The following is a 13,460-nucleotide window of genomic DNA, read 5'->3' on the forward strand; positions in this document are numbered from 1 at the left end:
CTCACTGCTGCTGCATTTGAAGGACCTGTAATAATTCCCCACCATTCTTTGGGGAATCCTCAAGACAAACCACTATGAGATTTAAGAGATGAATCGAATGGAGGAAACCAGCCAGCATTTATTGGCATCTCCTAAATATTGGGCCCTGTGCTGAAAGCTTTACTTATGTAATTCCATACTTTCCTTAGAAACTGTAGGAGAAAGGTTTGGGAAAGAAGAGAAACATTATTGATTCTAAGTCCATGCAGCTCCTGATGGAGCACCGACAAGCCAGAAAGAATGTGACCTTACATTCCGTAACTTGCAATGACTATTGATTGGAAAGGTCAAGTTAGAAGCAAGGTCTCCAGATGCTCCAACTTGCCATTGGCAGGATTATTAATCATAGAGGGTATGAAACAAGGCTGTGGAAATTTTAGAATTGAGGTTTTCAAACTTTAGTCTGTAAATATCACCTCGGAACTTAATAAAAATAAAAACTTTCCGTCTCCACCTGTGAAGATACTGATCTGATAGGTCTGGAGAAGGGTCTGAGAAATAATATTTCGTTATGTGGTTGAGAAGTGCTGGTAGATTATGTGGATAGGAAGGCAAAATAACCTTCTATTAAACCTGGGAGCTGGCTTTGCTCAAGTTTGTTTGCATCAGAAAAAGATATGACTGCTAATTGATTTGGAAATCAGAGTTGTTGGATTGATTTGCGTTTGGTTATTGTCCTGCAAAGCATTGTTAAGTGAGTGTGGCTAGAATTCTTCAAGATGGTGCAATATCTTCAGCATCTATATTAGCATAATAGAAATGTTCTTACCTCCCTCTTTCTATTTTTCTTATAAGCTACAATGTCTGATGGCAAGTAATTAAACATTCCCTTATAGCTGATTATTTTGTGAAGTGTATCTGTCCATACAACTAATTCAGCCTTGCAAATACATTCCATTTCCAAAGTCAATAAGCCTGAAGACCGTCTGGGGAGATCCTTCCTTCACCATGAGCAGGAGTCCTTGCACCCCTGTGCCTTTGTTTGTTTCTTTGGTATAGGATGCCCTCTTCACCTTGTCAGATCTTATTGATCCTCAAAGGCTTATTGAAAACGTCATGTTCTAAAGCATTTCCTGATTTGCCTCTTCTACTTCCTTTTTATTGTATAGTCAAATAGGGATTTGCATTATCTTTGAATATGCAAAGCTTGTTGTTATAATTCTTTAATGGTGCATATTTTTTTCTCTTTTACATTCAATTTGTATTGCTTTATTAAATTACTAAAAATGCTTATTGTAATACAGTCATTTGTTTCTTAATGGTGGGAATATGTTCGAAGAAATGTGTCATTAGGCGATTTTGTGCCCACATAATGTTTACTTACGCAAACCTAGAGGGTATAGCCTAATACACACCTAGGCTACATGGGCCAGCCTGTTGCTTCTAGGCTGCAAATCCATACGGCATCTTACTGCATAGAATACTGTGGGCAATTGTAACACAATGTTAAGTATTTGTGTATCTAAACATAGAAAAGGTAGTGTGTTGCAGTGTAAGAGCAGGAGTTAGCAAACTATAGTAATGTCTGCTTTTGTATGGCTCACAGCTATAATGTCACTAGGCAACAGGAATTTTTAGCTCCATTATAATATTATGGGATCATCATCAATATGTAGTCCGTTGTTGACAGAAACACTGTTGTGTGGCATGAATGTGTTTAAGTGCTACAGAAGCATATAGAATAAAAAGCTAAGCCTCTGTCATCTGCATCAGTTCACTCCCCACTACAGACCTTTTAAAAACGTGTTTGCCAGTAAAATAGAAGGAATAAATTTAAAGTTTGATAACAGTGTAGGATAACTATACATAAAAAATGTATTGTACTCAGGTGACGGCACCCCAGATACCCTGACATGATCCCTACCCATTATATATACATGTAAAAAATTTCTTATGTAGCCCATAAATTTGTACTAATAATTAAAATAAAATATAATATAATGTATTTTCAATCTGCATCTGTCACATAACCACCCCTTCCTCCTAAACACACACACAGACTTACTGTGCTTTTTAGAGAAGGTTTCATCTGTTGCAAAGTAGGCTTCCTGTCAGCTGCTGCAGCACATATGTGGAATCGCAAAGAATGTTCAGTCTGTCCTTTAATTTGGATTTAAACAATATGATGCTTCCATAGAGAAATTCACAAGTGGATTTCCTAGTTCATCCATATTGTCCTGATCTCTTTGAGGACACTGGTGTTATTTCCTGGTTCTTCAGGTTCCCCTTACGTGTAGTCTCGCAGTCAGAAATGAAAGTGGCCCCTGGATTGGCCCCTTACTCTCATGCTGCTCTTTTCTCTCCTCCTCGGTCTTTCTCTTTTATTTATCTCACCCAGCGGTTGGCAAGCCTTTCCTGCAAAGGGCCAGAGAGTAAAGATGTTGGGCTTTGGGCCATGTGGTCTCTGCTGGACCACTCAACTGTGCTGTTGCAGTGCCAAACAGCCATAGACTATGAACAGACAAATGCGGGCGTTTGTGTTCTGGTGAACCTTACTTATGGACACTAAAATGTGAATGTTAAATAATTATTACATCACAAAATATTGTTCTTTTAATTTTTTTCCAACCATTTAGAAATGTAAATAAACCTCTGTTAACTTGTTTGCCTTACAGAAACAGACAGCTGGCCACTTTGACCCAAGGACCAGAGTTGCCATCCCTTGCCCTCCCCCAAACTCTCATCTCCTATTCTATACAGTTTTTGATGAAAATGATAATAATTTTCTATTCCCCCTACAAAGGATGGGGTAGGGGCACGGATCTTCAGATTCTGAGGCTCTAGGAGAGATGGCGAAAGAGGTCCTCAAATTGTTCTGGGCTTTAGGAAAATATCGAGATCGCAACAAACAAAAACAGTATTAGATCTTCATATCTTTTATCTTACAGTGCTAAAAGAGTGTATGCTTGCTAGTCTGGAGTTAAAACATCATTGTTTATTGTACATATTTTATTCTACTTCATTAGCTTAGCTTTCTGAAAATAAGGACTTTGAAAACTCTATTGTCTCTATCTGAATGCCTGGTACAAATTTAGTGGTCAAACCTCTTGAACAGTTCTTGGTATCTCTATTAACCCTATACTTCTTAGCCGTTACCCTTTATCCTCCTATTTCTACTCCTTTCTGCTATTCCACATACAAATCAGTAAGTAGAAAATGAGGGCAGGTGTGGTGGCTGACAACTGTAATCCCAGCACTTTGGGAGGCCATGGTAGGCAGATCGCTTGAGGCCAGGAATTTGAGACCAGCCTGACTAAGATGGTGAAACCCTGTCTCTACAAAAAATTACAAAAATACAAAAATTACCTGGGTGTGGGGAGCGTGCCTGTAATCCCAGCTACTAGAAGGCTGAGGCACTAGAATTGCTCGAGCCTGGGAGCTGAAGGTTGCAGTGAGCCCAGATAGCACCACCTCACTCCATCCAGCTTGGGCAACAGAGCGAGACTCCGCCTCAAAAACAAAACAGAACAAAACAAAACTGTGAGAATATATCTTTAAAATTCTTTTATAAACATAGACTATCGTGAAAATAAAACAAAAATGGGGTAGAATCAAGGGAAGACATTTACCTCTCCAGTTTCTTTTCTTAAATCGCAAGGTGTGGTTCACCGGGGATGGAGGGTACAAATCTTTTCAGCTGCTATCCTGTGATAAACCATGTTTGTGGGCTGACTTTCTAAAAAGTTCAACATTCTCAGCCACTTATATGAAGATGGCAATAAGATTCTGTCTGCATACCGGTTGAGTGTATCTTAACTCTGTGGCCAGATCTAGAGTTGCTTCTGACCGCCATCTCCACCCCATTCTTGCCTTCTTTGCCTTTCTTGCAAGCAGATGTGGAATTCTTAGTAAAGACTGAGTCTTTTTTTATATTAGTAACTTCTGAGTTTTGGTGACAATGGAGAAATGGACGTTGGTCAAAATAGCAGAAGGGAGGACATGGGTAAGAGGGGAACTTCCAGAATGCTGAAATATACCTGTGACTCTGAAATCTGAGCTCACACCTCAGGGTCTTCGGTTTACAAATGTTTCCCTGCTCTAAAAAATAAAATGTCTGACAAGCCTACAAGTATACTCAGTAGCCATATTAAAGTTCTCATAAATCATTTATAGGATTCAAAGTAAACATGCCTGATTCTTTGTATTTTAGTTCCTTGGCAGAAATCTCCATTCCAGCTGGCCTCAGGTCAGCATGGGTGCTTTTCCCAAACACTCAAGTTCCTTCTTCTAACGTGATCTTCTTTCATTTTTTAAATGAAAACCTAACTCTCTGTCCTGTTTACAGCTGCACATGTGGCCTGCATGAACAATTGAGAAGTATGCTTTGCCATCACTTGACAGAATGAGACCCTACTGCTCATAAGCCAGAGAATAAGCACGCGCTGTCTTTATGTAGAAAAAGCCTTTCATGGATATATTTTCAAGGAATCATGGATCCACTTTCAAATATTGGCTTTGATTCTGCTGATGCAGTGTAAGAGCAGGAGTTCACAAACTACAGTAATGTCTGCTTTTATATGGCTTGCAAGCTAAGAATGGTTTTACATTTTAAACTTATGTTGAAAATCAAAGAATAATATTTAGTGGTATGTAAAAATTTTGTAAAATTCAAACTTCAGTGTCCATAAATTAAGTTTCATTGGTTCCCAGCCACGCCCATATGCTTACATATTGTTTTTAGCTGTGTTTGCACTGCAGTGGTAGAGTAGAGCCCTCCTGGCAGAGACTTCTGAAAGAGTTTGCTGAACCCACGTTAAAGCCATGGGCTTTGGGTAGGACTTTCTGGTTAGAATTCTGGCTCTGCCACTTATAGTGTGAAACCTGTAAATTTTTCTTGTTTATAAAATATTTTCTTGCATGCAAAGTAGGTGCAGAATATGATTCCCTCCATTGCTTTCTTGTGAAAATGAGTTGGTATCAAGTTGGGGCTTCTCCAGGTTCTGCATTCCCTCCAGATGCCACTGTTCCAGTTGTGGGAATTCTGCTCCTTCCTGATGAAGGACAAGATCTGCAAATAGACTTTGCAAGGATTTAACTGGTATTTGAATTCAGTGAACAACAGTATCAGTCTTTTGGGTTTTGGCTTTCCATCATCTCAACTCTAAGAAGATAAAAAATATTTTCAGCACTCACAGAAAAGCCATGTGTGTTGCTGGTTTTCCATGCCCCGGGGGTGGAAACTCCAAGTTCTCCGCATGTATTCTGTAGCTTTAATTCATCCTATGCATTCAGATGTAGCTCTTAGAGATTTCATGGGCTGGTTCCCACCCCTCTCAGATCACAGAGAGGAATCCCACTTCTTTTGTGCCTCATCTCAGTGTGATAACCACATTTTTTTCATTGTACTCTTTGTTACTATGTTATCCGCTGTGGTTGTTTGCGTATATTCAACAGAAGTACAGTCTGGTAAAGAAAGAAGCCATTGTTGGAAGGATATTGGGTGGCTAACAAAATTGGAAGAAGAAATAAGGAGTTGTCCAGTCAACTTCAAGGAGGAGCCAAGGAAGCCTTGAGGGTTTGAGAGCACAGAACTCACAGACTATCTCAAGATGCTGCTTTTGGGTGGCTCATGCATAGTACTGCTGTCCCTGTGACTTTAGGGACAACATCCAAGGGTCTGAGAGAACAAATCTGATGAGCTACTCATGTGGTCAGGAGGAGGGTCCTGTCATTGATATCTCTTGAGCATCACATGAGGTGGATGCCCATTGGCCCAAAATAAGATACATTAACTTCAGTCTTTCTTTTCAAATTTTTGGTTCTGGTGGTTGCAGGAGAGGGAGAAGGGGAATGCTATTTAAATTTCCTTTAAACCTTTGTTTCTTAAGATACAAAAGCCAGATAATACTCGTTTAACTCTATTGATGTAAAGATTAAAAAAATAATATATGGAAAGTGATTTACACCATGCTTGGCACACAGTGAGCATATAATGACTGGTAACTATTATTCAATTATTGTTCTTTATGTCAATTTCCATATATAACATCTTTTTAAAAATCAAAAGCTGTGATCTCAGCTCCCAGGACCCATCATCTAGAACCGATTTCCTGTTTCGAGGCATAAGACACAGCAGAAATTGCTCTTAGGGATAAAGGGTTTGATCATGTAAATGGCTCATTACTCTTTAAATAAATGGTTTAAGTCCCTGCCAAGGCATTTGTATACCAGGTCAGTAGCTGTTTGCTGACATATTTGTGTGTTAGACTGAAATCTCTCTTAAGACAAGACTGGGGGCCGGGCGCCGTGGCTCACGTCTATAATCCCAGCACCTTGGGAGGCCGAGGAGGGCGGATCACGAGGTCAGGAGATCGAGACCATCCTGACTAACACGGTGAAACCCCGTCTCTACTAAAAATACAAAAAAATTAGCCCGGCGTGGTGGCGGGCGCCTGTAGTCCCAGCTACTCGGGAGACTGAGGCAGGTGAATGGCGTGGACCCGGGAGGCGGAGCTTGCAGTGAGCTGAGACCGCGCCACTGCACTCCAGGCTGGGGGACAGAGCGAGACTCCGTCTCAAAACTTGGTCTTTTTTTCATTTTTTAAACTTAATTAATTTTTAAGTAGACTGGGCATCTACTATGGGCAAAGGTCTGCTGAGGAGGAATGGGGAGGCATACAAAGGGAATTCTTCATTAGTAGAAGCAAAGCCATTGTCCCTTCATAACAAAACAATTACAATGCAGGAGTCAGGGGTCGAGGTGTTACCCTAAAGGTTCTCGGGATTATCAGGCTACAGAGACTGATTAAAGATCGCAGAGATTATAACAATGTCATGTGGGTCCATCTGAATATGATAGTATTGAGAAGACGTTATTGTACTATGTCTGCTGCGCTAGAGCAGTTTAACTGTGTTTTACTAATGTAGCCTGAGTGTATTTACCAGCCAAATTGTGGATGAAAAAAAAGTGATATCCAACCAGTTGTCTTTGTTTACATTTTACAGTAGCGTTTTCACGTTTAAGAGTCTTTATCTCAGTCCTATTGTGAGAGTAACTTTATATAATAAGAATCCAGTGGTAAATGTATATGCCAGCAGAAATATATCTCTAGTCTTCTCCCCATGTTCATTCTCAAGAATATTTGCTCTAAAGATCCATGAAATATGAGAACATTATCAGTTTATCTTTAGACTCTAGAAATCAGTCTTAAATTAGCTGGGCATGGTGGTGCATGCCTGTAACCCCAGCTGCTTGGGAGGCTGAGGCAGGAGAATCCCTTGAACCCAGGAGATGGAGGTTCCAGTGAGCTGAGATCATGCCACTGCACTTTAGCCTGTGCGACAGAGTGAGACTCTGTCTCAAAAATAAATAAATAAAATAAATAAATAAATAAATATAAAAATCAATCTTGCTCTGCACAAGTCTAGTATCTCTAGTATCTCTCGACAATATTAATCAAATTAGAGTTAGTTTATTCCTTCCTTCATATTTTTTAATCTTTGGGGGAATTACTGAAGACCTTTTGTGACCAGTTAATATATCATTTTAAAATGATTAAAATTTGTTTTACCAATGAAATTATTACAGCTACTTATTATAGTGTTTTGTGGGAGTTAAAAATAATAGTAAGTGTAGCATAAAATAAGAGTGAGTATAAAATAATAACATCATTCCTCAAGCGCCTTATACTAGATGCTTTGGTGATCTATTCCTGTGTAACAAATGACACCAAAACTTGGTGGTTTAAAACAGCCATTTTGCTTTGCTCGTGATCTTGTGGGTCAGGACTTTGGGAAGGGCTTGGCTGGGTGCTTTGTCTCTGCTCCACCTGACGTCAGCATGGGCAGCTGGCACCAGGGACTCCACTCCCTAGGTGTCTTCTGCAATCACGAAATTTGACTCCTCCCTGCTTTTTGGTTTCTCGCTTCACATGGCATTTTCTCCTCCAGCCTCCCTCCATGTGGCTTGAGCTTCTCACATCATGGCTGTCTCAGAGCAGTTTTACTTCTTTTGTGGTAGCTAGTTTCTAAGAGGCAGAAGCGAAAACTGCCAGGTCAGTTACGGGCTATGCTCAGAAGTGGCACAGCATCACTTCCTCCCTATTTGTTTTTTGTTTGTTTGTTTGTTTGTTTTCTGAGACAGAGTCTAACTCTGTCACCCAGGCTGGAGTGCAGTGGCACAGTCACGGCTCACTGCAGCCACGACCTCCTAGGCTCAAGCAATCCTCCCACTTCGGCCACCCAATTCACTGGGACTACAGGCATGTGCCAACATGCCTAGCTGATTTTGTTTTTTATTTTTTTGTAGAAACGGGGTCTCATTATGTTACCCAGGCTGGTCTTGAATTTCTGTACTCAAGCAATCCTCCTATCTTGGCCTCCCAAAGTGCTGGAATTACAGGCATAAGCCATTGTGCCTGGCCTCTTCCCTCCACATTGTTTTGGTCAAAGCAGACCCATGGTATGCCCAGGTTGAAGGGAGTAGAGAAATAGAATGCACCTTTTGATGGAGGAGTGTCAAAGTCACTTCAAAAAAGAGCACGTGCAATGGGGATCATCTTTGTTGTAGCCATCTTTGGAAAATACAGTCTGTCACATTAGGACATGTTCAAGATACTTCTTCATAAATTCTACTCACTTAAGCCTTTCAATAACTCTTAAGTAGTCACTATTATCACTACCATTTTGCAGATGATAAAACTGAGTCCCATGGTACTAAATAACTGGTCCAAGGGTACACGGTTTGTATAAGATAATTTTACTTAAATAATGAGAAATCTGGTTCCCAGGCCAAAGTTCTTCACCCTGTGTTTTCTTACCTATGATATTAGACATATCTATATAGATAAGCTATGTAAGCTGGGCAAGTTGCTTAACCTCTCTGGATATTGGCATCCCTAAAAGCATGAGGAAAGGTACTGTCCTTCAAGTGTTTCTGTGAGGATAAAAAAACATGTAAGGATGATGCTTAGTACAGCCTGGACAGAAGAGACACACAATAAGTGTGTCTTACTGAGGCGTATGAGCTCAGGGACTGTGAACATGTTGATTTTCTTCCTGTTCACCTGAATAAACCTCATCCTGCCTCTACAATCTGGGGGCAGAGGGGCAGCTTGCCCTGTTATTCTCTTCGTTGCAATTTGGCTCTGGGTTCGAACTCTGGCTGTCTTCCCCCAGGCCATGTTTTCCCTTTACTTACCCTTAATTTTAGCTTAAATTAAGTAAATTCAGAGGCTTTACATTTTAGAGTGTGCACAGAGAATACTGCGGTAAATATCTTTGTATGTGTGTCATTGGCTTATTTTGTATATCTGTATACAAAAAGGACTTGCTAGATGAAAAGGAATGCATATTTGTAAATTTGATAAATTCTGTCAAATGTCTGCCCATAAGCTTTTTTCAACTTATAATCCCCAAACAATGTATGTGAGGCCTGTTTTCCATCACTTTGCCAAAAGTGTGATTTGAAGCTCTTTGATCTTTGCCAAATTAGTCAGTGAAATATGATATCTCGTTGTCATATAATTAGCATTTCTCTATTCGTGGGTGATGTTATTTGTCTTCTTGTGTGTATAAGAACCACTTGTATTTCCTTTTCTGTAAACCATATCTCCATATTGTTGCCAATAATTTTCTAATAGAATGTATAACATATATATGAGAAATTTGCTTCCAACAGCACTTTTGTATTAAGAACATCAGCATTTTGCCTGCATATGTGCATCTTTACTGGTTTTTGCATGTGAGTTTGCTGTTTTTTTATGCAGAATTTAAATTTTTTTTATATAACCATGTTTTGTGTTTTTTTCCTTGTTTCCTGCCATACCTAAAAAGATTTTTTTCCATTCTAAGATTAGGAAAACATCTTCCATGTTTTATTTCTTACTTTTATGAATCAAGTAGTTTCTCTTCATCTGATTGAGACAAACTTATAAAATGAGGTTAATTTACATAAAAATCTGGAGACTTGGTTTGGGAGATCTGCAGCCCTACCCTATACTTCCACATGGAAACAATTGGCTGGAGGTGAAGGGCAGGCCTGCCCCTTTGGACAGGACCAGTTCTCTCTGCCTTGCCAGGGTCCCTACCTTGCCCTTTGAACTCACTGGCATCCCAAGCAAGTCCTCCTAGTCAATTAAGCTTGCTACTTCTGAATTAGAGCCTCATGTGGGGTTAGGAAGTGGAAGGGCTGAGCTGATGAGAGTTGGGATCTCTTGGCAGAGCAGTCTGTTTTTTATAAGTTTTCACTTTTCTCTTCATTTTGAACATTATAATGTGGCTTCCAAAAACAGGGTGCACACCTATGTCTTGGAAGTAGACAAAGCCATCAAACAAATGTTGTACATCTTATACAGTGTGTGAAATTTGTGTGATGATAGTGGTGTGCAATTTAATTGGTAAATTATTTAAAACGTTGTTAAAAACAAGCATGGATTTAATATAGAGTAGAAATAAATATCTGGATGACTTTTTTCTAAGATTGAAAAACCCTGGCTACATTCCCTCACCTCAGGCTTGTGGTCACTCACCTCTGATGTCAGGATCACTTGGGTGTATGTTTGATACCACTGGATAATGACTTCTACAAGAAGCCTAGGGCTAAATAAATTTCGTTGACAGGTCAAGTCTTGTACTTTATATAATCATCTTATTTCAAATAGCTGATATTGGACTGGCGTCCTGTTAATTTGAGTTTTCAGGTAAAAATTAGGTTACTTGGTTCATGAAACCAGAGGGGTATTTTTAATTAATATAGTGTGTATAAAGACTGTGTGTTAATCAAACGGAAACATTTCTATGTATGAGAAAAGAAGTAAAAATGAATCCCAGCACTTTGGGAGGCCGAGACGGGCGGATCACGAGGTCAGGAGATCGAGACCATCCTGGCTAACACAGTGAAACCCCGTCTCTACTAAAAAAAAAATGCAAAAAACTAGCCGGGCGAGGTGGCAGGCGCCTGTAGTCCCAGCTACTCGGGAGGCTGAGGCAGGAGAATGGCGTGAACCCGGGAGGCGGAGCTTGCAGTGAGCTGAGATCCGGCCACTGCACTCCAGCCTGGGCGACGGAGCGAGACTCTTGTCTCAAAAAAAAAAAAAAAAAAAAAAAAAAAAAAAAGAAGTAAAAATGAAAAGCCAAGAGGGAGAGCTTATGTTGTTTCTCTACAAGTCTTTTCAGAATTTTATTCAAATAATAGAGAATAGATTTATTTCAAACAAGAATCATTTATTAAGTCTTTAATGTGTGCAAGGAATTACTAATGTAGCAGAATAGAGCAGTTTGAGTACTTACAATCTGGCTGGGAAAGAAGGATAACTCCATAAGTAAATAAATAGTGTTAGCCAAAAACACCCTAGACTCTATACATGTGTCCCTCCGGGTGCATAACACTTAAAATGATGAATGAAATGTAGTTTAAAATAAAACATTTAAAAAGCATAGCTGAGCTGACAACAAAGAAAATACCGAAGGTAAGAAATGATGAGAGAACACCTGTTTTTTTTTTGTTTTTTTGTTTTTGGCTTGGGTACATCTGTCAGTGTATGGTGTTCTACAGACTTGGTTTTAAAGGACTGTAGTATGGAAGTCACAGGCCAAACCTAGACTCCAGACAGGTGAGAAATCTGATTGGGGAACCCTGAAGAAAATGAGACCCTAAAGGTTAACACTCACAAAGGGCAAACTAGAAAGCCCAACCCCCAACCCCACAAAGGGGACTTGACCGTCTTAGACTTTGCCCTGAATTCTATAAAAATGACAAGGAAAAATGAGGCCTCACATGAGAATTCCTAACCATAAGCCAGAATGGGCTTGTATTTGGAGGCCATAACTCACACTATATGAGTAGTCTTAACAAAATTTCAGGATGGAAATTTAGTAAAAAGTGGTCCTATGTTGATAAGCACCTGCAGGCAACGGATGGAAGCAAACAGATTCTTTTTCTTGAGGATGCATGTTAAACACAGGTTTCAGAGAATTCTGAAAGAAACATGAGCTCACAATTTAAAAAAATTAAAAATCACAAGAAAATTGGACACTATGAGAGAGAGACAACAGAAAAGTAGCAAATGGTAGAATCAGATTTATAAAAACTGCAGGCTCAACAGCCACAGACTATAAAACAAATATATTTCATACATTTAAATAAATCAGTGAAGATACTGAAGTCATGGTAAAGGAACAAGAAACTATGAATATTGATGAGGTAGATTTTTTTTTTTTTTTTTTTTTTTTGAGACAGGATCTCACTTTGTTGCCCAGGCTGTGTGTCATGGCATGATCATAGCTCACTGTAGCCTCAAACTCCCAGGCTGAAGCGATCCTCCTGCCTCAGCCTCCCAAGTAGCTGGGATTACAGGCACACACCACCAAACCTGGCTAATTTTTGTATCTTTTGTAGAGACGGGGTTTCATCATATTGCCCAGTCTGGTCTGAAACTCCTGGGCTCAAGTGATTCACCCACCTCGGCCTCCCCAAGTGCTGGGATTACAGGTGTGAGCCATTGTGCCTGGCCAAGGCAGATTTTTATAATAAAATCAAATAAAACTTCTACAAATAAAACTCTATAGTATTACATTTTAAAACTGTCAGGTAAACAGCAAATTAAAAACAGCCAACAAGAAAATTAGTGAACTAGTAGATGTGAAGACATTACTCAGGAAATAGCACAAAATAAAAGATAAAAGGAAAAAAGAGAAGTTTAGACATAGAGGATATAGTATGAAGGTCTAATAAGTGTTTAATTGAAAACCCAGAAAGATAAAATAGAGAAAATTGGAGAGAGATAATATTCAAAGAGATAGTAGCTGAGAAGTTTCCTTAATTGATGAATAGCTACAATCCTTACATTTAGGAAGCTCAAGGAACTTCAAGTTGGATTAAAATGAAATTTCTTCTGAAAACATCCTAGTGAAACTGAAAATAACCAAAGACAGAGTTGATCTTGAAAGAAATCAGAAAAAGAAAAAGCAGTCCGAGAGGAAAGAAAGGTTATCTGCAGAGGTGTGTTCACTTATATAACTTCTCAATAGCAACAATGGAAGCCAGAAGAAAATGTAATAATATTCCTCAATATACTGAAGAAAAAATAATTGACAACAAACAATTTAACATAGAATTAAATATCTATCACAAGTACCTGTTGAGAATGAAGCCAAAATAAAGATATTTTTAGAAAAAACCAACAAGGCCAGACACGGTGGCTCATGCCTGTAATCCCAGCACTTTGGGAGGCCAAGGCAGGCGGATCACCTGAGGTCAGGAGTTTGAGACCAGTCTGGCCAACATGATGAAACCCTGTCTCTACTAAAAATACAAAAATTTGCTGGGCCTGGTGGCACGTGCCTGTAATCTCAGGTACTCGAGAGGCTGAGGCAGGAGAATCACTTGAACCTGGAAGGCGGAGGTTGCATTGAGCCGAGATTGTGCCATTGCACTCCAGCCTGGGCAACAAGAGCGAAACTATTAAAAAAAAAAAAAAAAA

Source organism: Rhinopithecus bieti, unplaced genomic scaffold, assembly GCF_001698545.2.
Source record: "Rhinopithecus bieti isolate Rb0 unplaced genomic scaffold, ASM169854v2 scaffold_51345, whole genome shotgun sequence".
NCBI lineage: Eukaryota > Metazoa > Chordata > Mammalia > Primates > Cercopithecidae > Rhinopithecus > Rhinopithecus bieti.